The 22,609-nt window shown below is 39.2% G+C and overlaps 1 pseudogene; it reads right to left on the bottom strand.

Moving 5' to 3' along the window:
- Positions 1–4,669: 4,669 nt before the first annotated feature.
- On the bottom strand, positions 4,670–15,480 carry LOC111169335 (shieldin complex subunit 1 pseudogene; annotated as a pseudogene).
- Positions 15,481–22,609: the final 7,129 nt, after the last annotated feature.

Raw genomic sequence — 22,609 nt, 5'->3', positions numbered from 1 at the left:
GTCTTCCTGTCAATGATTTGTTCAGCATTTAGTTGTGATTCCGGTGCTCTCGCAAGAGGGAGTGAGCTCACCTCCTCCTACCCCGCCATCTTGAGCCAATCTCCCTATACTTGCTACTCTTTAATCTTCGCAATGACCTCTTATTACTTCACAATTGAGTCACCAGAGACTTTGTATAGTTAAGGAGCTGTCCAGAATTACATGTCTAGTAGGTCAAAGAGCGGAATTAAGACTCAGAACTGTCTCCATTTAGGAACTGACTGATAATGCTAGAAAACTGATTTATAGACATCAAAGCATTGACACATAGGTTCACACCAGGCCAGAAGCTGAGACTGACCTGTGAGTAGTTAAAATACAGTATCTGTGCCCAGAACTCAGATATTCCAATACAGTGAGTCTGGAGTGTGGCCTAGAAATCTGCATTTTTAACTAACACTCCAGGTGATTTTCATCATCAGGCAATATTTGCATGTGGCATTTGTCAGTAGTGTCTACTCTTAGCTCTCAGAATCGTGTATAGAGTTTTTTAAAACCTATAGATCTTGGAACCCCACTCCAAACCTACTGAATAAAGTCTCTTAAAGTGGGGCTCAAGAGTCTGCCTTATTAGCCACACCTCCCAGGGTATTCATACCAAGCAGACACACAGAGCTCCTCAGTGGCATTTGGGAAGTCCCACACACAAGGATGTCACTTTTATTGCCCTTTGGCTCTATGTCATGTGATCCTGTATTAAGTGAAGGTCTTTTGTAGAAGTCTTTAGTTAATTAAATAGAAGCCTCTGGAATGAGGTGCCAGAGGGCCTGGTACAACCGGGGACTGTCTGCTTTCCTTTTTAAAATCTCCCTAAAGATCACTCTAAGAACTCTGAAGGGAGGGCGGTTCAAGAGGGAGGGGATATGGGGATATATGTATGCATGTGGCTGATTCACTTTGTCGTACAACAGAAACTAACACAGTATTGTGAAGCAGTTATACTCCAATAAAGATCTATTTAAAAAAACTATATTATATTTCTTAAATACACTCATGTAGGGCTTCCCTGGTGGTGCAGTGGTTGAGAGTCCACCTGCCGATGCAGGGGACACGGGTTCGTGCCTGGGTCCGGGAAGATCCCACATGCCGCGGAGCGGCTAGGCCCGTGAGCCATGGCTGCTGAGCCTGCGCGTCCGGAGCCTGTGCTCCGCAACGGGAGAGGCCACAACAGTGAGAGGCCTGCGTACCACAAAAACAAAAACAAAAAAATACACTCATGCATCTTAGTTCTTACATATGTTAAAATTGTATTTCCTTCTTGCTGCCAAAAAAAATGTGCCTGCTCTCATGACAAGGCATGTTTCTAAAATCACCCTCCTTCTCTCCCCTCAGTAGTTGTTATATTCACACTTTGGATGAAGAACCTAAGATAAAGGTCTAATTTGGATTAATAGGATAATTACCATGTGACAAAGCAATGCCAAATAACGTGAGGAACTGCTTTGTGAGAGATTTCTTAGTCTGACAAAGGTCTGTTTTCAGGTATGCAACCTGAATTTCCAACTTCAGAATTATTTCCCAGGCTTCTGATGAAATTTATATTTAAACGTATGATGCAACCTTGCCATTTTAAGAGTCAAGTTTGAACTCTCTAGTGGAATCTTTCTATCATTCCTCAGGCTTTGCTGAGGCAGCTGAATTACCACCTCAACCTTGTTGATACCCCCAAGTGCAGCTTCCCGAAAATGAGGAGGGAGAATCTTGAATCTGCGAGTGGGAGAAATGCATCCCGCCTCTAGGGCTCACGCCTGTGTTCACCAGGACATCCTGCACGCTCTCTGGTGATTGTCAGTTTATGTGTTTCTCACCCCTATTAAGCTGTGAGCTCCATCAACATCGAGGGCTGTGCAGTCATTCTTTGAAAATAATGACCGAACATCCTCAACAACTAACAGCGTTGGAGCCATTAGGGCACCACAGGTGCTGTGCTGGCGTCTATTAGTCACGTTTCAGGGAAAAGAGAATGTGACAGAAGAAGGTAAAGAAATTTGCCAGAGTCAATGCACAGTAAGTGGCAGACCCTGGGATTCTAATTCTAAACTGACTGCAAAGCCTGAGGGATCACCTTTTCTTTTGTATCACCACTACCTGACCCAGAGTAGGTACACAGTAGGTATTAAACACACTGAATTATCGAGGAGCTGCCCTCTGCTGGATACTGTGCTCAGCTAGTCACAGACACTATCCACACCCAGAATCTAACCACCCCACTCCTGTGTGGGGCTTGCCCGTGAAGACAGTGGCCACTCTGAGATAGCTGTAGGGTAAACTGGCTCTGACCCATTTGGGACTGGCTCACATCTCAGTAAAACTCAAGGCTTCTGTTACCTGAATGAATCCTTTCTTTTTCTCTTCTCTCCCAATTTCCCTACTCTCCACCTTATTATGGGCTCTTTTCCATCTACTCAAACACTTTTCCCTCCCTACTGGAGTCTCCTCAGGAGGCATGAAACATATAATGGGCACCTACCACCTGCTTTGTACCCAGCACTGTTCTCACTTCAGCCCTGTGTGGTCCCATGTCCACCACCCACCTCTCTGGGTTCTTTCCAGCCACTATGAAGAGGGGTGCTTGTGCTGCCCAGGGCCACAGCCTCCTTTTACCTCTTACTATTTTATGACCTGGGGCAAGATGCTTAACCCAACTGTGCCTCAGTTTTCTCATCTTTACTAATGGGATGATAATAACGCTGCTTACTTCATCAGCTTGGGGGAAAGTTAAATGAATTAATATCTGTAATGAACTTATAGAAGTCCTTGGTTTGTAATAAGAGCACCAACAACATTGGCACATTGACCTACTCTAATGCCCTTCTCTTAACGGACCTCAATTTGGGATGCCTGGTATTCTGTGTCCCCTGTAGACTGTCATTCCTTTCTGCTCCCCTTTCTGACTCATTCCTCAGGGTTGTATTCCATTTACTTTTTAATTTTCTTCTCTGCCTCTCTTTCACATTTCCTCTGAGTTCTACCTGAGACCACACAAGGATGTATTTATATGTATTTGTGCTTCTGTATACACAGTCATCAGACCAGTGGAAAAGTAAAAGGTTCAGACAATTTCATGGCTTGCTCTTTTTAACAAAACAGATTTTGAGACTGAATTAAGAGAATCAATGACCTGTAGGCACAGTCTCATAAAAAAAATTATAGTTTCACCCAAGTGAATTTGTTTAGGGGTGTGTGTGTGTGTGTGTGTGTGTGTGTGTTGCAAGGCTGATGTATGCCCACATTGCAAACAAAGACCAAGTCTGCTGGTCCTTAATAAATCTTGGCAGGAAAGATATTCAGCATCTCGAAGCCTCAGCTGTCATATCTGAACAGCAGGGATAGGTGGGTCTCCTACATAATGGTGTTTGGGGGATGCCTTGTTACTGTTAAAGGTTTAATGCAATTGGAGGGAAGTGCTAAGAAGAGGTTTCACAATCTATTTCCTTCCTTTTTAAGTGGGTTTTAACCGTGAATCTATAGAAACCACCATCTTTACCCTAGAGACCATGTCTTTGTAGCCATGTGGTAATGTCTGTGTGTGTGTGTGTGTGTGTGTGTGTGTGTGTGTTCGTGTTCTTCTATATTCCTTGTCTACACAATTTTATGTCTCTCTCCTGGGAAACAATCTATGTAATTTGAAATGCTGAATGAATACCATGAGTCATGGGGAGGACATTTGCGCACATAAAACCCACGACATTGTCACCGAGTGTTCTGCAGGAGTTGGGACTCAGGCTCAAACTGATGATGATATACATGATGAAATGTTAAAGAAGATGAGACACAGAAAAGAAAAGAAGTAAATTTCTTTTCTGGTATCCTTTATCAGTTATGAAATGATTGAATCTTTTAGACAATAAGTAAGAATCAAGTTGGGAAAAGACTGGAGAAGACATTGTAATATCACACACTATTTCTTGTATAAATCTTTGTGAAATTTTTCCTTTTTTAAAAAAAAGAAAGCTCACAGATTGGTATCCTGAGGCTACAAATGCTCCTGAAAATCTTGCCATCCAGACCATTCCATGCCTTCTCTATGTTACCTAAAAAGCTGTGGCTGCAGGAATGGGAAGGTTTGGAGGCTGGTAAGTTATGTGTAAGTTAAATGTGTTCATTTAAGCATCTCAGCATCTATTCAATCAACTTGTAACAATAGTTCTTAAAGTTCTACCTCTCCTATTGTGGCCCAGGTGGATTCCTGTCACCATACAGGTGAATTTCCCTAACCAAATACCTGCTCTGAGTCCATAATTCCTAGTATATGAGGTGGAAGAAATAAGGAGAGAATAGGGAGTCCAGAGTAGAGGCAGAAAAAGTAAGATTAAAAGAGGAATAAAAAGCATGGAGTATGCTAATATTAATTTAGTGTTTACTATGTCACAGACATCCATGCCAGGCACTTTATGTGACTCACCTTGTTCATTTTCACAGTGGCTGGTTATTGTTATTCCATTTTTAGAGAAGACTCCATCAATTGCCTGACTTGCCAGGAGTGATGAGTGAATTCCCTCACCTAAGGAGTATAACTAGGTTCTTCCAGCTTCTTCTCATTCAGCACTTCTGCAGCACTGCACACAGGTAACCTCGGAAAGTTTAGCTAGCTTTCCCACATCACACAGTAAGGAAGAGTTGATTGATATGGTTTGGAAATGAAATCTATACAGAAAACTTTAAATGCTCTATTGGCTACAGATCCCTGCTGCCATGAAGCCGTTTCTTTTGTCAGCATTAGGCAACGTGTTCATTACTAGAGGAAGTTCATAAGATTGTGATTGTTTTGAAGTCCTGAGTCCAACTGATCTTGAAGCTCAAACTCAGGTCACTCCTAGTAAGAATGTGAGCAAATCTGTGGGAGATAGGAAGATTTTCTTCTTAGTTCTCAGGTTATTTGGTTTATTTTAGATGACATATAATATTGATCCAATTCCAAATATTTTCCCAAACCTTTTCATGCTCAGGCATCCATTTAAAGGAGGCACTGTTCTGAAGGCACTTGTTTGGTGGCACAAAGATTTAGAGGATCTTGCCAATGTATTATTCAAGCCATTTACCCACATTAATGTGTTACTGACACACAAGCTTAACAAGTTTCTAAAAGAAACTGTTGCTTATGAATGGGAACAACACCATGGTGACACTCACATGATACATTATATAGAGCTATTCCTTATCCTCTGGAACATGGATCCAATTCCACTTTATCTGAGCCAGCCTCCCACCTGGTTCGCTGGTTCCCTTGCAGACAAGTGGGATTGGACAAAAGCCATTGTTTTGCTTGATAACCTCTGACCCATCTGACATTCATTCCATCAGTGACTCAGCCTTTCAACCACATACTCACACAATCACCAAATAGACACAAAGTGTCTATTTGTCTAACAATTCTGTTTTATGGAAAGTTCCACCCTGAATCAAGAAAGAAGAGTTGTGTATATATGTCCATGCTACTGTACACTACCAAACGTAAAATAGATAGCTAGTGGGAAGCAGCCGCATAGCACAGGGAGATCAGCTCGGTGGTTTGTGACCGCCTGGAGGGGTGGGATAGGGAGGGTGGGAGCGACGGAGACGCAAGAGGGAGGGGATACGGGAACATATGTATATGTATAGCTGATTCACTTTGTTATAAAGCAGAAACTAACACACCATTGTAAAGCAATTATACTCCAATGAAGATGTTAAAAAAAAAAAAGAAGAGTTGGTAACAAATTGCAAACGACACACTATGTTGATGAAAACACTTATTGACACCAACAAACTATTCATTCATGTTCAAAGGTTTATCCTTTCAGATTTTACAAATACTGAGATGTGCAGACACTCTCAGATGTTTCCAATCAGTATTAGCATGCAGAGGGACCAACTCAATATCTGAAATACTGAAGAGAAATCTACAGCTGTCTGCATGGAATATTTAGTTTTTTAGAAAATCTCCCTCTTTCCCTTATTTATAATTCTAAAATTTGGAACACATAACAGCCTTTTTAAGGTAGGGAAAAAATCTATTACTTCAGCATTCTGAAATAATCCCTTTGAATATTTTGGTCTTTGACTTTTCAATCTTCCCTGTGAAAAAATTTTAAATTATATATAAATGTATAGATGCATACAGGTAGAAATCTACACACATATTTTCTACCAAAAAAAAATAGTAAGCACAGTACGTAATAGTCACATATTCACTTAGCAAGTCTATTATGAGCATTTTGTATGCCAATGAATATTTTTCTATAATATTATTTTTAGCAGCAGCACATCCATTGCATGAATATACCATAGTTTACTTAGACAATCCTATTCTTGAACATTTAATTTGATTCTAAATTTTTGTAAATTGTAAATTATACTATTATATCAGTCAGCTATTGTTAAAATAATGCTGGATAACAAGCCACTGCAGAGCTCAGGGGCTTAAAATAATCTTTATATCACAGATATAAAGATCTACTGGTTGGCCATGGTGGCAGCTCTGGTTCCCTTTGCAAATCTGCAGTTCAGCATCTTCTCCATGAGTCTCATCTTCCTTGAATCATCAGGCTAACTGGGGCATGTGATTTCCACAGCAATAGTAGAGATAAGCCCCACTTGGCAAACATATTCCAAACCCTTGTTGACATTACATCTGCCTATAAACAATTGTTCAAAGCAGATCACATAGTCAAGTTCAAAGCTTAAAGTATATTTCACCTTTGTTAATAGAAACCTTAAGAGAACATGGAAAAAGGCGTGGAAGCTGAAAGGGGTGAAGAATTTGAGAAATAGTGCACATTACCACGATTATAATTAACATTCTAATATATGCAAATTGATAGGTAGATAGATAGATAATCTTGAAATGTTTGTTTAAGATTATTTTATGAAAGTGAGGTTGGACAATATAATTCATTTTCTATGTGCCCACATCACGTGCTTCAGGTATAAAAACCTGCTGTACACTTAAGATTCTCTCTAAGGATTTGATTCAGGCTGTCTCAGAATTGATGATATTGGTTTCTCTATTCTTGATCTGCTGGTTGGTGCTGCATCTCAGGTACCATTTTGCTTCTGTCTCTCCTGATTAATGACCTTGGATGATCTTGTTTTTTTTCCTTGAGTAACATCATCACTATTATCTGGGACACGTGTTTGATATTTGCCTTTCTGAACCAAGCCAGGTGGCCTTGAGGGAAAGGCCATTGCCAGCATACCTGCTCCAGCCTTGCCAGCTCCCATTCTAACCTGAACTGGGAGAAGGAGATCAATCCTAGACCAGCGGTTTCATTCTTGAGAAGTTTATCTCCCTTCCTTATCAAGATTTGGCTTCCCTATTTTGCCAGCTATGGTGACTACTGTGGATGTCTCCATTTCTGTAGAGTATGGGGTGGGCGTTCCCCGAAAGCCTTTAAATAGGAAACTTGTTAAATCTTTACAGTCTCTGTGGAGGAGGTAACGGATGTGTCACTTACAATTTTTTCTTCCTATGTCTTTAAAATACTAGATCCGTGGTTCTCAAATTTGAACATACATGATAATATCCTGGAGGGTTCTTAAAACATGGGTTCTTAAATTTGGCTTTTTATCCCTACTCCCCAAATCATGGTTTAGTAATCTAAAATGATATCCAGAATTGTCAGTTTAAAGAGTTCTTTTGAAGCAGTAAAATTCAGACAGCATCTTAAGCAACATGTCCAAGACAGAGTTATTGTTGTTATTGCTTTTAATCTGATTGCATTTTTTAATGTGAAGAGATTTTTTTAATTCCTCAGTCAAAAAAAAAATTTTAATTCCTGAATTCCACCCCTCAATTTTTTATTTACTTGGTTTTAGATGGGGCTGGAACGATAGTATCCTTCAGAATGTCCCCCATAGGATTTTGATATGTAGACAGTAAGAGTTATTGCTCCAGACCCTGAAAAGTTGACTGAGAATTGATGGGTATTGCTATTTGGCCATCCATAGGCACATTCACATGTACACACATGTATCCTCTGGACATTCTTTTTTGTTTGTCTTCTTTTTTCTCCAAGAAGAGAAAGTCCTGTCGTTAACTACAACACTAGCTTTGTGTAAGAACTTTTGTGAGGGAGAATTTGTGATATTAAAATTGCTCCTTGGAAATTCTGGCTTCAGCTCTGACATGTAAAGAGCTTAAAAGTTATCTTTCCCATTCTTCCAATAAGGAAAAGGTGGAAAAACTGCAAAGCAATGACTTTTCTTAGACCTCTCAGAGAACGGAGGTTTTGCAGGATAAACTACTACATTGAAATCTGGAGAGACAGGCGCATCCAGAGAGATAGAGCCACTGAGATCTACTTGCTGGAAGCAGCAGCCACTGCGATCATAAACTAGTAGGAACACTGGGCAGAACACTTATGTAGCAGGGCCTAGAGAGGCCTGCTTGCAAGGTTGGTGCCTGGCAACTTCGACTTTAGGAGGGCTCCCACGATTCACAGAACAGTGCTCACTCACTGTGCCTAGGCTGCTTGTATAAACCGTGTGGTTTAGCTGATACCTGTTTTCCATCTGGGAGATTGGAATTTTGGTATGTGCCAGGCAGAGGGTGACCTCAGTAAAAACCTTGGGCACTAAGTCTCTAAGGAGCTTCCCTGAGAGGCAACATTTAATATGCATTCTCACAACTCATAGCTGTACGAATGAAGAGCATCCTCTGTGTGCCTCCTCCGGGACAGGACTGGGGGAAGCTTGTGCCTGGTTTCCTCCAAATTTCACACGTGCACATTTTTCCCTTCATGATTTTGCTTTCTGTCACTTTACTGTAATAAATCCTAGCTGTATGGTGGTATTCTGAATCCTGTGAGGCTTTCTACTAAATTATTGAAACTGGGGTAGTCATGGGGACCCTGGACAGAAACATTTAGGTAGCGAATTAGATAAGTTGCAGGAGGCTGTGTACGGATAAGCTTGAGAGTGAGAAAATCCTGAAGGCCATTGTTTTGGGCTGGCGGGGTGGGCGGGGGTAGCTCATATTCATGGGCTTTATCTCCATGAACCAGAGGAACTCCACCCAGTTCTCCTGGTGAACTTCTCTGTTTGTTTTGTTTTGTTTAACACCTTTTTTGGACTATAATTGCTGTACAATGTTGTGTTAGTTTCTGCTGCATAACAAAGTGAATCAGCTATATGTACTCATATATCCCCATAACCCCTCGCTCTTGTGTCTCCCTCCCACCCTCCCTATCCCACCCCTCCAGGTGGTCACAAAGCACCAAGGTGATCTCCCTGTGCTATGTGGCTGCTTCCCACTAGCTATCTGTTTAAAATTTGGTAGTGTATATATGTCCGTGCCACTCTCTCACTTCATCCCAGCTTACCCTTCCCCGTCCCCGGGACCTCAAGTCCATTCTCTACATCTGCATCTTTATTCCTGTCCTGCCCCTAGGTTCTTCAGAACCATTCCTTTTTTCTTAGGTTCTGTATACATGCATTGTCATACGGTATTTGTTTTTCTCTTTCTGACTTACCTCACTCTGTATGACAGAACCTAGGTCCATTCGCCTCACTAGAAATAACTCAATTTCGTTCCTTTTAATGGCTAAGTAATATTCCATTGTATACATGTGTCAAATCTTCGTTATCCATTCATCTGTCAGTGGACACTTAGGTTGCTTCTATGTCCTGGCTATTGTAAATAGAGCTACAATGAACACTGGGGTACATGACTCTTTTTGAATTATGGTTTTCTCAGGGTATATGCCCAGTAGTGAGATTGCTGGGTCATATGGTAGTTCTATTTTCAATTTTTTTAAGGACCTCCATACTGTTCTCCATAGTGGCTATATCAATTTACATTCCCACCCACAGTGCAAGAGGGTTCCCTTTTCTCCACACCCCCTCCAGCATTAATTGTTTGTAGATTTTTTGATGATGGCCATTCTGACCTGTGTGAGATTATATCTCATTATAGTTTTGATTTGCATTTCTCTAATGATTAATGATGTTGAGCATTCTTTCGTGTGTTTGTTAGCAATCTGTATATCTTCTTTGGAGAAATGTCTATTTAGGTCTTCTGCCCATTTTTGGATTGGATTCTTTGTTTTTTTTGATATTGAGCTGCATGAGCTGCTTGTAAATTTTGGAGATTAATCCTTTGTCAGTTGCTTCATTTGAAAATATTTTCTCCCATTCTGAGGGTTGTCTTTTTGTCTTGGTTATGGTTTCCTTTGCTGTGCAAAAGCTTTTGAGTTTCATTAGGTCCCATTTGTTTATTTTGTTTTTATTTCTGTTTCTCTAGGAGGTGGGTCAAAAAGGATCTTGCTGTGATTTATGTCATAGAGCATTCTACCTATGTTTTCCTCTGATAATTTTATAGAGTCTGGCCTTACATTTCGGTCTTTAATCCATTTGGAGTTTATTTTTGTGTATGGTGTTAGGGAGTGTTCTAGTTTCATTCTTTTACATGTAGCTGTCCAGTTTCCCAGCACCACTTATTGAAGAGGCTGTCTTTCTCCATTGTATATTTTTGCCTCCTTTATCAAAGATAAGGTGACCATATGTGCATGGGTTTATCTCTGAGTTTTCGATCCTGTTCCATTGATTTATATTTCTGTTTTTATGCCAGTACCATACTGTCTTGATTACTGTAGCTCTGTAATATAGTCAGAAGTCAGGGAACCTGATTCCCCCAGCTTCATTTTTCTTTCTCAAGGTTGTTTTGGCTATTCGAAGTTTTTGTGTTTCCATACAAATTGAGAAAATTTTTTGTCCTAGTTCTGTGAAAAATGCCATTGGTAGTTTGATAGGGATTGCACTGAATCTGTAGATTGCTTTGGGTAGTATAGTCATTTTCACAATGTTGATTCTTCCAATCCAAGAACATGGTATATCTCTCCATCTGTTTGTTTCATCTTTAATTTCCTTCATCAGTGTCTTATAGTTTTCTGCATACAGGTCTTTTGTCTCCTTAGGTAGGTTTAACCCTAGGTATTTTATTCTTTCTGTTGCAACGGCAAGTGGGAGTGTTTCCTTAATTTCACTTTCAGATTTTTCATCATTAGTGTTTAGGAATGCAAAAGATTTCTGTGCATTAATTTTGCATCCTGCTACTTTACCATATTCATTGATTAGCTCATAGTTTTCTGGTAGCATCTTTAGGATTCTCTATGTATACTATCATGTCATTTGCACACAGTGACAGTTTTACTTCTTTTCCCACTTGGAATCCTTTTATTTCTTTTTCTTCTCTGATTGCTGTGGTTAAAACTTCCAAAACTATGTTGAATAATAGCAGTGAGAGTGGGCAACCTTGTCTTGTTCCTGATCTTAGTGGAAACGGTTTCAGTATTTTCACCACTGAGCACGACATTGGCTGTTGGTTTGTCATATATGACCTTTATTATGTTGAGGTAAGTTTGCTCTATACCTACTTTCTGGAAGGTTTTTTATCATAAATCGGTGTTGAATTTTGTCGAAAGCTTTTTCTTCATCTATTGAGATAATCACATGATTTTTATCCTTCAATATGTTAATATGGAGTACCACACTGATTTATTTGCATATATTGAAGAATCCTTGCATTCCTGGGATAAACCCCGCTTGATCATGGCGTATGATCCATTTAATGTGCTGTTGGATTCTGTTTGCTAGTATTTTGCTGAGGATTTTTGCATCTATGTTCATCAGTGATATTGGCCTGTAGTTTTCTTTTTTTGTGACACCTTTGTCTGGTTTCGGTATCAGGGTGATGGTGGCCTCGTAGAATGAGTTTGGGGGTGTTTCTCCATCTGCTGTATTTTGGAAGAGTTTGAGAAGGATAGGTGTTAGCTCTTCTCTAAATGTTTGTTAGAATTCGCCTGTGAAGCCTTCTGTCCCTGGGCTCTTCTTTGTTGGAAGATTTTTTTTTTTTTTTTTTTTTTGCAGTACGCGGGCCTCTCACCGCTGTGGCCCCTCCTGCTGCAGAGCACAGGCTCTGGACGCGCAGGCTCAGCGGCCATGGCTCATGGGCCCAGCCACTCCACGGCACACGGGATCCTCCCAGACCGGGGCATGAACCCGTGTCCCCTGCATCGGCAGGTGGACTCTCAACCACTGCGCCACCAGGGAAGCCCTGTTGGAAGATTTTTAATCACAGTCTCAATTTCAGTGCTTGTGATTGGTCTGTTTCTATTTCCTATTTCTTCCTAGCTCAGTCTTGGAAGGTTGTGCTTTTCTAAGAATTTGTGCATTCCATCCACGTTGTCTGTTGTATTGGCATATAGTTGCTTGTAGTAATCTCTCATGACCCTTTGTATTTCTGAAGTGTGAGTTGTTACTTCCCCTTTTTCATTTCTAATTCTGTTGATTTGAGTTTTCTCCCTTTTTTTCTTGAGGAGTCTGGCTAATGGTTTATCAATTTTGTTTATCTTCTCAAATAACCAGCTTTTAGTTTTATTGATCTTTGCTATTGTTTTCTTCATTTCTTTTTCATTTATTTCTGATCTGATCTTTATGATTTCTTTCCTTCTGCTAACTTTGGGGTTTTTTTTGTTCTTCTTTCTCTAATTGCTTTAGGTGTAAGGTTAGGCTGTTTATTTGAGATGTTTCTTGAGGTAGGATTGTATTGCTATGAACTTCCCTCTTGGAGCTATTTTTGCTGCATCCCATAGGTTTTGGGTCGTCATGTTTTCATTGTCACTTGTTTCTAGGTATTTTTTGATTTCCTCTTTGATTTCTTCAGTTATCTCTTGGTTATTTAGTAGTGTACTGTTTAGCCTCCATGTGTTTGTATTTTTTACAGTTTTTTTCCTGTAATTGATATCTAGTCTCATACTGTTGTGGTCAGAAAAGATACTTGGTATGATTTCGATTTTCTTAAATTTACCAGGCTTTATTTGTGGCCCAGGATATGATCTGTCCTGGAGAATGTTTCTTGAGCATTTGAGAAGAAAGTGTATTGTATTGTTTTTGTATGGAATGTCCTAAAAAAATCAATTAAATTATCTTGTTTAATGTGTCTTTATAGCAGTGCTTCCTTATTTATTTTCATTTTGGATGATGATCTGTCCATTGGTGAAAGTGGGGTGTTAAACTCTGCTACTATTATTGTGTTACTGTCAATTTCCCCTTTTATGGCTGTTAGCATGTGCCTTATGTATTGAGGTGCTCCTATGTTGGGTGCATAAGTATTTATAATTGCTGTATCTTCTTCTTGGATTGATCCCTTGATCATTATGTAGTGTCCTTCTTTGTCTCTTGTAATAGGCTTTATTTTACTGTTTATTTTGTCTGATATGAGAATTGCTACTCCAGCTTTCTTTTGATTCCCGTTTGCATGGAATATCTTTTTCCATCCCCTCACTTCCAGTCTGTATGTGTCCCTAGGTCTGAAGTGGGTCTCTTGTAGGCAGCATATATATAGGTCTTGTTTTTGTATCCATTCACTCCCAGTCTATGTCTTTTGTTTGGAGCAATTAATCCATTTATATTTAAGGTAATACTAGATATGTGTGTTCCTATTACCATTTTCTTAATTGTTTTGGGTTTGTTTTTGTAGATCTTTTCCTTCTCTTGTGTTTCCTGCCTAGAGAGGTTCCTTTAACATTTGCTGTAAAGGTGGTTTGGTAGTACTGAATTTTCTTAGCTTTAGCTTGTATGTATAGGTTTTAATTTCTCCATCAAATCTGATGAGATCCTTGCTGGGTAGAGTATTCTTGGTTGTAAGTTTTTCCCTTTCATCACTTTAAATATGTCCTGCCACTCCCTTCTGGTTTGCAGAGTTTCTGCTGAAAGATCAGCTGTTAACCTTATGGGGATCCCCTTGTATGTTATTTGTTGCTTTACCCTTGCTGCTTTTAATATTTTTTCTTTGTATTTAGTTTTTGATAGTTTGATTTATATGTGTCTTGGTGTGCTTCTCCTTGGATTTATCCTGTATGAGGCTCTCTGAGCTTCCTGGACTTGATTGACTATTTCCTTTCCCATATTAGGGAAGTTTTCAACTATAATCTCTTCTCAGTCCCTTTCTTTTTCTCTTCTTCTTCTGGGACCTCTATAATTTTTGTATGTTGGTGTGTTTAATGTTGTCCCAGAGGTCTCTGAGACTGTTCAATTCTTTTCATTCTTTTTTCTTATTCTGCTCTGCAGTAGTTATTTCCACTCTTTTTATCTTCCAGGTCACTTATCTGTTCTTCTGCCTCAGGTATCCTGCTCTTGATTCCTTCTAGAGAATTTTTAATTTCATTTATTGTGTTGTTCATGATTGTTTGTTTGCTCTTTATTTCTTCTAGGTCCTTGTTACAGGTTTCTTGTATTTCCTCCATTCTATTTTCAAGATTGTGGATCATCTTTACTATCATTTCTCTGAATTCTTTTTCAGGTAGGCTGCCTATTCCCTCTTCATTTGTTTGGTCTGGTGGGTTTTTAACCTTGCTCCTTCATCTGCTGCATATTTCTCTGGTCCTCATTTTGTTTACCTTACTGTGTTTGGGGTCTCCTTTTTGCAGGCTTCAGGTTCATAGTTCCCATTGTTTTTGGTGTCTGCCCCCAGTGACTGAGGTTGTTTCAGTGGGTTTTGTAGGCTTCCTGGTGGAGGGCACTGGTGCCTGGGTTCTGGCAGGTGGGGCAGGATCTTGTCTTTCTGATGGGCAGGGCCGCATCTGGTGGTGTTTTTTAGGGTGTGTGTGAATGTAGTATGATTTTAGGCAGCCTCTCTGCTAATAAGTGAGGTTGTGTTCCTGTCTTGCTAGTTGTTTGGCATGGGGCGTCCAGCATTGGAGTCTGCTGGCCGTTGAGTGGAGATGGGTCTTAGCATTGAGACATAGATCTCTGTGAGAGCTCTCGCCAACTGATATTATGTGGGGCTGGGGGGGGTCTCTGGTGGTCAAATGTCCTGAACTCGGCTCTCCCACCTCAGAGGCTCAAGCCTGACACCAGGGCAGAGCACCAAGACCCTGTCAGCCACATGGCTGGATCTACATAATAGAAAGGACTTATTCAGAACTAAAAGCCTCGCTGTTGGCCTCTTGGCTGGGTCTCTGCAACACGTAATCCCTTACGTCATAAGCTGATGGCAGGTCCAAAGCATTGCTCTCCTCTGACTGGCTTCCTGGAGTGGCTTCCTGAGTTGCCATAGTCTGCCCCACCACAGCAGCCACCTTGAACCAGAAGCCATGGTGAAGTTTTTAGAAAGATTATTTCCTTGTTCTGGCAGGGAAACGGGAAGAGTAAACACTGTGAAATAAACTCAGAGATTTCTATTTAACAAAATCCCACTCTCCAGGGGAAAGGTCTTTGCTAAAGGCTTATACCAGGAAGAAAATTCCTCCTATTCCAGTCCCCTTCAAGTTTCCAATCTTACCTAAGAGGGGAAAAATCCAATAGGGGGTCAGAGTTTCAAGGAAATAGGTTGAGAACAATGCACCCATTGAAGGATTTGGGAATATACAAATATCAAATCATTATGTTCTACACCTGAAATTAATATGTTATAAGACAATTATACCTCAATAAAAAATTAATTAAAAATGGATCATATACTTAAATGTAAAATGCAAAAATATAAAATTTCTTTAAGAAAACATAGGAGAAAAACTACATAATTTTCAGTTTGGTGATAGGTTTTCAAATATAAGACAATATCATGACTCATGAAAGAAGAAGCTAATATATTGGATTTTATGAGAATTATAAACTCCTGCTCTGGGAAAGACACTCTTAATAGAATGAAAAGACAGGCACTACGTTGGGAGGAAATATTTGCAAAATACTTATATGATAAAGGACTTGTATCCAAAATATACAAAAAACTCTAAAGACTCAATAAGAAGAAAACAAATATTCCAGTTAAAAAATGTTCAAGATATTTGAATAGATACCTCACCAAAGAAAATATACAGGTGGCAAAGAAACATAAGTAAAGCTGCTTAATATCGTTTGTCATTAGGAACATGCAAAAACAACAAGATGTCACTACATGCTTAGTAGAATGGCTAAATTTTTTTAAAAAATGCTATACCTAGAGTCTGTCATACAGAGTGAAGTAAGTCAGAAAGAGAAAGACAAATACCATATGCTAACACATATATATGGAATTTAAGAAAAAAAAATGTCACGAAGAACCCAGGGGTAAGACAGGAATAAAGACACAGACCTACTAGAGAATGGACTTGAGGATATGGGGAGGGGGATATGTCACAGCTTACATATGTAAGCTGTGACAAAGCGAGAGAGAGGCATGGACATATATACACTACCAAACGTAAGGTAGATACCTAGTGGGAAGCAGCCGCATAGCACAGGGAGATCAGCTCCGTGCTTTGTGATCGCCTGGAGGGGTGGGATAGGGAGGGTGGGAGGGAGGGAGACGCAGAAGGGAAGAGATATGGGATCATATGTATATATATTACTGATTCATTTTGTTGTAAAGCAGAAACTAACACACCATTGTAAAGCAATTATACTCCAATAAAGATGTTTAAAAAAAAATGCTATACTGACTACTGGTGAGGATGCAGAGCCATAGGAAGGAACTCTCATTCATTGTTGGTTCAAATACAAAACAGTACAGTCTCTCTGGCAGACAGTTTGACAGTTTCTTTCTTACAAAGCTAAAACATAGTTTTACCTTATGATCCAACATTTGCACACCTAGGTATTTGCTCAATTGATTTGAAATTTTACATTCACATAACTCCTGCATGCATATGTTTTTAGAAGCTTTATTTATAATGACCAAAAACTGAAAGCAGCCAAGATGCTCTTTAATAAGTGAGTGAATAATTAAATTGTGTTATAATCACAGAATGAAATACTATTCAATATTATAAAGGTATATAGACAAAAAAATCCACAAAATAAGCAAAAAAACAAGCAAACAAAAAAACCCCAAAACACAAGGTTAAACTTTAAATGCATATTACTAAGTGAAAGAAGCCAGTCTGAAAAGGTTAAATATTATATGACTCCACTTGTGTGACATTGTTTAAAAAGTAATATTACAAAGACAGTAAATAGATAACTAGTTGCAAGGGATACCACACAAAGAGTGAATATTAATATATGAAAAGTGAAAAAGTATCTAAAAAAGCACTTAGGAGTTTGGGAGATCCAAGGATGGAAAGCAGGCAGTGAGGTTGTGTGAAACAACCTTACTGAATGAGGTTCAAGAAAATGTCTTAAGCTATGTAATTTGGGAAATGAGTGGAGTCTGTAAGACTAAAGCAAAAGGATCTCTTCCTAGTAATGCAGCTATTTCCTATGGAAATGTGGGTTAATAATTCTGAAACTGCTATAGATATAAATCTGCATTTAACAATTAAATAAATGGATGACAGAACAAGGGGATGAGGATAGAATGATCTATGTGGTAATATTAGGCTTGGAGATATCAGTATGCGCTCATATTTAGCTTACAGGCATGGTTACATATTGAAATATTTATAGATATGTGTGCATACATAGGTTAGTATACACTCCTATATTTCTTTACTCTGTCAGCTGAGAAGGCCTAGAAGTCATAACACTACAGTAGCAACAAACACCCAGCACTACGATCTTGGTTTCTAATTCCATTCTCCGATTAAAGGATGTGGAACATCTTGGAGAAGTGGTCAATTCTAGGAGTAGGACTGAAACTATGGAAGAAGAACATGGAGAACCTGTAGTGCTGGTAAGTAAGCAGTTGCTAAAAGCAATTAAAGGGATTGGTTCAAGATGGCAGAGTAGAAGGACGTGCGCTCACTCCCTCTGCGAGAGCACCGGAATCACAACTAACTGCTGAACAATCATCAACAGGAAGACACTGGAACTCACCAAAAAAGATACCCCACATCCAAAGACAAAGGAGAAGCCATAGTGAGACAGTGGGAGGGGCGCAATCATAATAAAGTCAATTCCCATAACTGCCGGGTGGTTGACTCACAAACTGGAGAACACTTATACCACAGAAGTCCACCCACTGGTGTGAAGGTTCTGAGCCCCACGTCAGGCTTCCCAACCTGGGGGTCTGGCAACGGCAGGAGGAATTCCTAGAGAATCAGACTTTGAAGACTAGTGGGATTTGATTGCAGGACTTCGACAAGACTAGGGGAAAAAGAGACTCCACTATTGGAGGGCACACACAAAGTAGTGCACGCATCAGGACCCAGGGAAAGGAGCAGTGACACCATAGGAGACTGGACCAGACCTACCTGCTAGTGTTGGAGGATCTTCTGCAGAGGCAGGGGGTGGCTGTGGCTCACCATGGGGACAAGGACACTGCCAGCAGAAGTTCTGGGAAGTACTCCTTGGTGTGAGCTCTCCCAGAGTCCGCTATTAGCCCCACCAAAGAGCCAAGGTAGGCTCGAGTGTCGGGTTGTCTCAGGCCAAGCATCCAACAGGGAGGAAACCCAGCCCCACCCATCAGCAGACAAGCAAATTAAAGTTTTTACTGAGCTCTACCCACAAGAGCAACACCCAGCTCTACCTACCACCAGTCCCTCCCATCAGGAGACTTGCACAAGCCTCTCAGATGGCCTCATCCACCAGAGGGCAGACAGCAGAAGCAAGAAGAACTACAATCCTGCAGCCTGTGGAACAAAAACTACATTAACAGAAAGACAGACAAGATGAAAAGGCAGAGGGCTATGGACCAGATGAAGAAACAAGATAAAACCCCAGAAAAACAATTAAACGAAGTGGATATAGGAAACCTTCCAGGAAAAGAAATCAGAATAATGATAGTGAAGATGATCCAGGACCTCAGAAAAACAATGCAGGCAAAGATCTAGAAGATGCAAGAAATGTTTAACAAAGACCTAGAAGAATTAAAGAACAAACAGAGATGAACAATACAATAACTGAAATGAAAAATACAGTAGAAGGAATCAATAGCAGAAAAACGAGGCAGAAGAACAGATAAGTGACCTGGAAGACAGAATGGTGGAATTCACTGTCACGGAAGAGAATAAAGTAAAAAGAATGAAAAGAAATGAAGACAGCCTAAGAGACCTCTGAGACAACATTAAACACAACAACATTCGCATTATAGGGGTCCCAGAAGGAGAAGAGAAAGAGAAAAGGACCCGAGAAAATATTTGAAGAGATTATAGTCGAAAATTTCCCTAACATGGGAAAGGCAATAGCCACCCAAGTCCAAGAAGCGCAGAGAGTCCCAGGCAGGATAAACTGAAAGAGAAACACGATGAGACACATAGTAATCAAATTGACAAAAATTAAAGACAAAGGAATTTATTGCAAGAAACAAGAGGGGGGAAATAACATAAGGGAACTCCCATAAGGTTAACAGCTGATTTCTCAGTAGAAACTATACAGGCCAGGAGGGAGTGGCATGATATATTTAAAATGATGAAAGGGAACAAACTACAACCAAGATTAGTCTACCTGGCAAGGATCCTACTCAAATTCGACAGAGAAATCAAAAGCTTTACAGACAAGCAAAAGCTAAGAGAATTCAGTACCACCAAACTAGCTCTACAACAAATGCTAAAGGAACTTCTCTAAGTGGGAAACACAGGGAAGAAAAGAACCTACAAAAACAAACCCATAAAAATGAAGAAAATGGTCAAAGGAACATACCTATCGATAATTACCCTAAACGTGAGTGGATTAAATGCTCCAACCAAAAGATACAGGCTCACTGAATGGATACAAAAACAAGACCTGTATATATGCTGTCTACAAGAGACCCACTTCAGACCTAGGGACACATACAGGCTGAAAGTGAGGGGATGGAAAATGATATTCCATGCAAATGGAATTCAAAAGAAAGCTGGAGTAGCAAAACTCATATCAGACAAAATAGACTTTAATATAAAGACTATTACAAGAGACAAAGAAGGACACTACATAATGATCAACGAATCAATCCAAAAAGAAGATATAACAATTGTAAATGTTTATGCACCCAACATAGGAGCACCTCAATATATAAGGCAACTGCTAACAGCCATAAAAGGGAAAATAGACACTAACACAATCATACTAGGGGACTTTAACACCCCAGTTTCACCAATGGACAGATCATCCAAAATGAAAATGAATAAGGAAACACAATGTTTAAATGACACATTAAACAAGTTGGACTTAATTGATATTCATAGGACATTCCATCCAAAAAACAGCAAATTACACTTTCTTCTCAAGTGCACATGGAACATTCTCCAGGATAGATCACATCCTGGATCACAAACCAAGCCTCAGTAAATTTATGAAAATTGAAATCATATCAAGCATCTTTTCTGACCACAACGTTTTGAGAACAGAAATCAATTACAGGGAAAAAGCCTAAAAAACACAAACACATGCACGCTAAACAATATGTTACTAAATAACCAAGAGATCACTGAAGAAATCAAATAGAAAATCAAAAAATACCTAGAGACAAATTACAATGAAAACATGATGATCCAAAACCCAAAGTTTATAGCAATAGAAGCCTACCTCAAGAAACAGGAAAAATCTCAAACAATCTAACCTTACACATAAAGGAACTAGAGAAAGAAAAACATACAAAACCCAATGTTAGTAGAAGGAAAGAAGTCATAAGTTTCAGAGCAGAAATAAATTAAATTGAAACAAAGAAAGCAGTAGCAAAGATCAATAAGACTTAAAGTTGCTTCTTTGAGAAGATAGGCAAAGTTGATAAACCATTAGCCAGACTCATCAAGAAAAAGAGGGAGAGGACTCAAATCAATAAAATTAGAAAGGAAAAATGAGAAGTTACAACAGACACTGCAGATATACAAAGCATCCTAAGACAGTACTGCAAGCAACTCTATGCCAATAAAATGGACAACCAGGAAGAAATGGACAAATTCTTAGAAAGGCTTAATCTTCCAAGACTGAACCAGGAAGAAATAGAAAATATGAACAGACCAAACACAAGTAATGAAATTCAAACTGTGATTAAAAATCTTCCAACAAACAAAAGTCCAGGACCAGATGGCTTCACAGGTGAATTCTATCAATCATTTAGCGAAGAGCTAACACCCATCCTTCTCAAACTGTTCCAAAAAATTGCAGAGGAAGGAACACTCCCAAACTCATGCTATGAGGCCACCATCACCCTGATACCAAAACCAGACAATAATACTACAAGAAAAGAAAATTACGGAACAATATCACTGATGAATATAGATGCAAAATTCCTCAACAAAACACTAGCAAACAGAATCCAACAACACATTAAAAGGATCATACACCAAGATTAGGTGGGATTTATCCCAGGGATGCAAGGATTCTCCAATACACACAAATCAATCACTGTGATACACCATATTAACACGTTGAAGAATAAAAACCCCATGATCATCTCAATAGATGCAGAAAAAGCTTTTGAAAAAATTCAACACTGATTTATGATAAAAACTCTCCAGAAATGGGGCATAGAGGGAACCTGCCTCAACATAATAAAGGCCATATACAACAAACCCACAGCAAAATCATTTTCAATGGTGAAAAACTGAAAGCATTTCCTCTAAGATCAGGAACAAGACAAGGATGTCCACTCTCTCCACTATTATTCAATATAGATTCGGAAATCCTAGCCACAGCAATCAGAAGAAGAAGAAATAAAAGGAATACAAATTGAATAGAAAAAGTAAAACTGTCACTTTTTGCAGATGACATGATACTACTATACATAGAGAATCTTAAAAATGCCACCAGAAAACTACTAGAGCTAATCAATGAATTTGGTAAAGTTGCAGGATACAAAATTAACACACAGAATTCTCTTGCATTCCTATACACTAATGACGGAAAATCTGAAAGAGAAATTAAGGAAACACTCCCATTTACCGTTGCAACAAGAACAATAAAATACCTAGGAATAAACTACCTAGGGAGACAAAAGACCTGTATGCAGAAAACTATAAGACACTGATGAAAGAAATTAAAGACGATACAAACAGATGGAGAGATATACCATGTTCTTGGATTGGAAGAATCAATATTTTGAAAATGACTGTACTACCCAAAGCAACCTACAGATTCAATACAATCCCTATCAAATTCCCAATGGCATTTTTTACAGAACTAGAAAAAGAAATCTTAAAATTTGTATGGAGACACAAAAGACCCCGAATAGCCAAAGCAATTTTGAGGGAAAAAAACGGATCTGGAGGAATCAGACTCCCTGACTTCAGACTATACTACAAAGCTACAGTAATCAAGACAATATGGTACTGACACAAAAACAGAAATATAGATCAATGGAACAGGATAGAAAGCCCAGAGATAAATCCACATACCTATGGTCAACTAACTTATGACAAAGGAGGCAAGGATATACAGTGGAGAAAAGAAAGTCTCTTCAATAGGTGGTGCTGGGAAAACTGGACAACTACCTGTAAATGAGTGAAATTAGAAAACTCCCTAACACCAAACACAAAAATAAACTCAAAATGGATTAAAGACCTAAATGTAAGACTGGACACTATCAAACTCTTAGAGGAAAATATAGGAAGAACACTCTTTGATATAAATCACAGCAAGATCGTTTTTGATCCAACTCCTAAAGTAATGGAAATAAAAACAAAAGTAAACACATGGGACCTAATGAAACTTAAAAGCTTTTGCAAAGCAAAGGAAACTACAAACAAGATGAAAAGACAACCCTCAGAATGGGAGAAAGTATTTGCAAACGAATCAATGAACAAAGGATTAA

The sequence above is a fragment of the Delphinapterus leucas genome, chromosome 2 (genome assembly GCF_059928025.1).
Source record: "Delphinapterus leucas isolate spDelLeu-1000000601 "Yukka" chromosome 2, BTC_Dleu_Yukka2, whole genome shotgun sequence".
NCBI classification, from domain to species: Eukaryota; Metazoa; Chordata; class Mammalia; order Artiodactyla; family Monodontidae; genus Delphinapterus; species Delphinapterus leucas.
This window is presented reverse-complemented; position numbering and strand designations above follow the sequence as displayed.